Raw genomic sequence first — 6,193 nt, forward strand, 5'->3', positions numbered from 1 at the left:
TGAGAATAATTTTTTTAGGTTAAAGTGTGAAATCTAGATTTGAGAGAAAAAAATATACAAAATTAAGGGAGCGCCACGTAAGATATAGAAACAATGAGAGCTCTTCAATATATATATCTGTATGTATAATTAATAAATTTTAAGTTGATGAAAAACTTCTTAATATATTTCAGGGTTAATTTAGAGTTTCTTGTATTTTGTATTTTCATTTCCTCTCTAGAATTTATCGTGGATTAGAAAATTTAGTTCAATTTTTTTCTAGTACTATAGTTGCAACAAGAAGGTGTATAAATTTGAAAATGTAATGTATGAACTCTTTAAAAATAAAAAAGGTCAATTGTCTATATATACAGGAACGATATTCAAAATTTTGGTTTTTAATTAGGGTTAATTGTCGTAAAATTCAAAAGCTTTTTGAAATTTCGCGATATACTCACCAATTTAAAAATTGGCATAGGAATATACGAATCAAGAATTTGATCTTATTGTTCTCAAAATAAAAAATCTGGCATGATGGCATGGCAAACACTTATGACATGTCAATTATATGCCAATTAGCTATGACATGTCATTTTTTGAATTTTTTAATAATCTTATTTTAATAAAATATAATAAAATACTAATAAATTATTTTATAAAAAAATAGAAAAAAAACTATTCCCCAACCCCCCCCCCCCCGACCTCCACCTCCCAAATCCCAAACCCCCGACGTCACCCTGACCATCACCTCCCAAACCCCCGGAGCTGCCGCCGCCCAATTTGGGGTGGCGATTTGCAGATGGCAGCCGCCCAAATCAGTACACAAAAAATTGAATTTTTGGGGCAACCGCCGCGCGCGAGAAAAAGGCGGTCGCGCTCTGCGCTGTGTTCAATGAGGGAGGCTGCGATTTGCTGCCAGTGGCGGCTCCGCCATCACCGACGCGATCTGCATCTGCTTCGTATCCCCACGGTCGTGCGCCGCCTTCAACTGCAGCACGACTCTTTTCACGAGCAGGTGTCCGACTTGCGAGAATTTGGAGTTGATTATTGCGACGAGCGCCGCGTAGATGTCGCTCGAGTCTGGGGATTCCGACTGCAATTTGATTATTGCTTGATAGAACAAGCCTCTACCGGTGACGATGTTGTCGCTCAGGATTTGATCGGCCACCAACGCCACGTTTGAAACATTGGCCTTCTCAACCAGCGACCTGGTTGTGGGAGGAGCAACGACAGCGGTAGGGTGAGGCCACAGACCTGGTTCCAGTGAGGGCTTCAGCAGCCCCAATTTTTTTTTTAGTTGGAAATTAAAACGACGTCGTGTTGTTTTAAGAAAAACGACGTCGTTTCCTTACGCCGCCGACTATGCCACGCTGTATTTACGGTAATCCATGTCAACTCCAAATTGGGGGGAATTTTTAATTTTGGAAACATTAAAAATAAATTTTTAATTCATGTATTCCTACGTCGATTTTTAAATTGGTGAGAATATCGCGAAATTTCGAAAAGCTTTTGAATTTTACGGCAATTAACCCTTTTAAATAATATTATCTCTGTCCACATAGAAAATTTGCTCCATTTTTTTTTTCTCATTCCTCCACGAAAACTTTACCACTTTTATTTATAGTAGTAAGTTCACACAACTCCACTCACATTTATAGTAGGTCCTTACTTCTCTCACAATTTCACTCACATTTTGTTAAAACGCGTACCTCCGTTCACAATGTGATAATTTTTTGTGGACAGAGAGAGAGAGTACTATTTTTTTCATCAATTACATAAACTTTTAATTTTTAAAACTTAGGCAGGATTAAAATTTAGATAACAATTAATTTTATATGAATGTTGGAATCTGTTGTTATGTCTTGAATCTCCCGCTTCGCACTCCAAGTGGGGGGAGGAGTCGCCCCCGGCCCAACGGTATGCAGTTTTGGGCTTTAGGCCTAATTTGAGTGTTTTATCTCTGTACTATATATACTTGATATCTATAATCTGTAACCTTAGTCGCATAATAAAATTTGTTCTCATCTCTGCCTGTGGATGTAGCCAAATTGGTGAACCACGTAAATCTGTGTCTTCTTTATGTTTTCTGTTTGATTGTGCTCTTTAATCCTATTCTGTCACAACAAACAAGTATCAGAGCCTGGTCGTTTCAATCATGATATTTTTCCGCACTGTTAGGATTTTCTGAGTCGATCAAGAATGTCTGCTTTCAACGTAAAGGTTGACAAATTCACCGGGAGAAATAGTTTTGGACTATGGCAGATCAAGATGTGATCTCTGCTGAAGCAACAGGGTTTGTGGGCTCCGCTGTCTGGAAAGAAGAAAACTGATAAAGATGATGAAGAAGAGTGGAATACTCGGGAAGAAAAGGCCCACTCGACTATCATGCTATGTCTGTCTGATGATGTTATCATCGAGGTTGCTGATCAGGAAACTGCCGAAGGTCTCTGGAAGAAATTAGAGAGTCTCTACATGACGAAGTCTCTGACCAACAAGTTGCTTCTAAAGCAACGTCTGTTCCGATTACGCATGCAGGAAGGTACTCCCCCTTCAGGATCATCTAGATAAATTGAACAAAATTTTGCTAGATTTGCGTAATATTGATGTTAAAGTAGAGGATGAGGATGCTGCTTTAATTCTGTTAGTATCTTTGCCTGAGTCGTGTGAGAATTTTTTTGAATCGTTTATTACTGGGAAGATACTCTGTCTCTTGAAGATGTTCGATTTGCCCTCCACAGCAGAGAAGACCATCAACAGGCCACTAGCTCGGCCACAGAAAATCATGCATCGGGGCTGTCTGTCACGGGTAAGGGACAAAAGAAATCTGGGAAGCAAGAAAAGAAGAAGTCGAATCATAAAGGTTCAAAAGGTCATAAACCCGAAGACATCTGCAATTACTGTAAAGAACCAGGGCACTGGAAAAATGATTGTCTTAAGAAGAAGAGGAATAAGGAGCAGAAAGGGGGTGCCAGCGGTTCTGCAGTTGTGGCAGAAACTGATACGAATTCTGACGAAGATTTTCCCTTGGTTGCAGCTGGACAGTCACAACGTAATGATGTGTGGATTCTAGATTCTGGGGCATCATACCATATTTGTCCTAACAGGGAGTTTTTCTCGACCTATGAGCAGATAGATGGAGGCAATATTTCCATGGCCAATAGTGCTGTCTACAATGTGGTTGGAATTGGCTTAGTCACAGTACAGACACAGTACAATGTGATTCAGGCATGCTCCACAGATGACGAAGAATCTGATATCATTGACTCTTCTTGACAGCAAGGGTTTCAGTTTCAGAGGTGAAGGTTGAGCTATGTATGTCTGTTAAGGTTCAAAGGTGGTTCTGACAGGCTTGAAACGTGGTACCTTATATTATCTACGAGGTTTCACTATGACAGGTTCTGCTGATGTTGCATCATTTGAGGTTCAGACCAAGGATATGACCAGACTGTGGCACATGAGGCTCGATCATATAGGAGAAAGAGGGATGCAGATTCTATCCAAGCGGGATCTTCTTTCTGGGTATCAAGTGCAGAATCTTGAATTCTGCAAACACTGTGTGTTTGGGAAGCTTCATCGCATCAAGTTCCTAAAGATGACTCTTGACATTGTTGGGGTCCGTCACATGTTAAGTCCATTGAAGGTCACAGATATTTTGTATCTATGATTGATGATTATTCAAGGATGACTTGGGTTATTATGATGAAACACAAAAGTGAAGCTTTCAAAGGTTCAAGCAGTGGAAGACGCTGGTAGAAAATCAGACTGGAAAGAAGATCAACCGACTACGAACTGATAATGGTTTGGAGTTCTGTTCGTCTGAGTTCAATGAGTCCTGCAAGGATGAAGGGATTGCTCAACACCACACCATTCGACATACACCGCAGCAGAATGGCATGACAGAACCTATGAATCAGACATTACTGGAGAGAGCGAGATGCATGCTCTCAAATGTTGGTTTGGCTAGAAAGTTATGGGCAGAAGTTGTAAACACGGCGTGCTATCTGATCAACTGTGGCCTCGCACTGGTATTGATTGCAAGGCACCTTACGAGGTATGGTCTAATAAACCTGCAGATTATTTACTGTTGAATGTTTTTTAGTTGTATTGTTTACTATCATGTTAGTGAGGATAAACTAGAGCCAAGAGCTAAGAAGGGTATATTTGTTGGTTTCGGGGATGGAGTTAAGGGATATAGAATCTGGTCACCTTCAGAGAATAGAGTTATATTCAGCAGGAATGTGATTTTTGATGATAATTCTATGCTTAACTCTGCTGTGAAATCCATTGGTGCAGAAAATTGTAGTAGTGTTGATAAACAAGTGGAGCTGCAAGTCACTCCCGATGAGAGTGAATCACAACTCCAAGGCGGAGAAGATCAACATACTACTGCTGAAAGTACAAGTTCAGATGTTCATCCACAAGCTCGCATGACAAGCATATCTATTGATAGAGCTAGGAAAACAGCCGTGAAGCCGCCTGTGAAGTACAACTTTGAAGATATGGTGACTTATGCATTACAAGTCGCTGACGAGGTAGAGGAAGAAGAACCATCAGCAGGTGAACCATCCACATACAGAGAGGTTGTTTCAGGTAGTGAGTCGGCCCAATGGCTCGCTACAACTTTGATGTACGCTATGGTCTACACTAGACCTGATCTTGCACATGTTGTTAGTGTTGTCAGCAGGTTTATGGGACGACCTGGAAAAGAGCATTGGTAGACTGTGAAGAGGATTTTCCGTTATCTCAGAGGTACGTCTGATGTTGGTCTCTGTGACTGGTTATTCTGATTCTGACTATGCTGGAGATGTTGATAGTTGGAGATCTATGATTAGTTATGTCTTCATTTTTTGTGGTTCTGTTGTTAGTTGGACTTGGAAGGCAACTTTGCAGGCTATAGTTACTCTGTCTACAACTGAAGCAGAGTATATGGCATTGACAGAAGCTGTTAAAGAGGGAATTTGGTTGAAAGGGCTTATAGGTGATCTTGGTCTACATCATGATCAAGTTATTGTGTTCTGTGATAGTCAGAGTGCAACCTGTTTGACCAAGGATCAAGTCCATCATGAGAGGACCAAGCATATAGATGTGAGGTATCATTTTCTGAGGAATGAGCATAAAATCAAGGTGATGAAAGTAGGTACTGCTGATAATCCTGCTGATATGTTCACCAAGCTGGTCCCACATAGCAAGTTTCAACATTGTTTGGACTTGCTAAACGTCAGATGCTGTTAGTTGCCACCTTTTCAACATTGTTTGGACTTGCTAAATGTCAGATGCTGTTAGTTGCCCAAGGTGGGGCCACTACAAGAATCTGGCCGATTACCGACGAAATTTTCCATCGCTAAATCCATAAATTCCGTCGGTAAAGTCAGATACCGACGGATCACCGACGACCGCCGTGTGTCGCCGTAAAAGTGGCGGTAAAAAATTTATCGACGAAATTTTTATCTGTTGCTAAATACCGACGAAAAGGACGACGGACCGTCCATAGGCAAGCACGCGACGACATCGGCGTCGTCTGAAATCAGCGACGGAAATGGCCGTCGGTATTAGCGACGAAAAAAAATTCGTCGCCAATTTTTTTTTATCAATCTAGCTTTATTTCCCACAAGTACTTTGGTATTTATAATGTATTTTAAACTTAATTGCATACGTTAAGACGAACTTTCCAATGGGTCATCCATCTTAGTTGTGCTCTAGGTCAAGCAAGCTTAACCTTGAAGTTCCTTTAGAGTGGTCACTAGGGATGGCAATCGGGTACAACGGGTATGGATAGTGACTATCCATACCCATACCCACGAACTAAATGGATAGTGGTTGCTACCCACGAAACTATCCATGGATATCAAATGGTATCCAAACCCACTACCCGCGGATACCTGCTACCCGTCGGGTATCCACGAAACCCGCTATCCGACGGGTATCCGTCACCCACTATTCGACGGATACCCGTTATCCGCCAGATACCCACTATCCGCCGGATACCTACTATCCGCTGGATACCCACGAAATAGAATTTAAATATAAATTTACAACAAATTTAATAGAAAAAAAAAATCAACACAAATATCATAGTTCAAATCCACAAAGAACAATGTTTAAATTCAAATTCACAAAGAACAATGTTCAAATTCATCAACTAAAATATAAAATCCAACAAAGAACAATATCTATAATTGCTCGACAGTAGAAATAGAACCCTCTTCATTGAACG

Source organism: Salvia miltiorrhiza, chromosome 1 (genome assembly GCF_028751815.1).
Source record: "Salvia miltiorrhiza cultivar Shanhuang (shh) chromosome 1, IMPLAD_Smil_shh, whole genome shotgun sequence".
NCBI lineage: Eukaryota > Viridiplantae > Streptophyta > Magnoliopsida > Lamiales > Lamiaceae > Salvia > Salvia miltiorrhiza.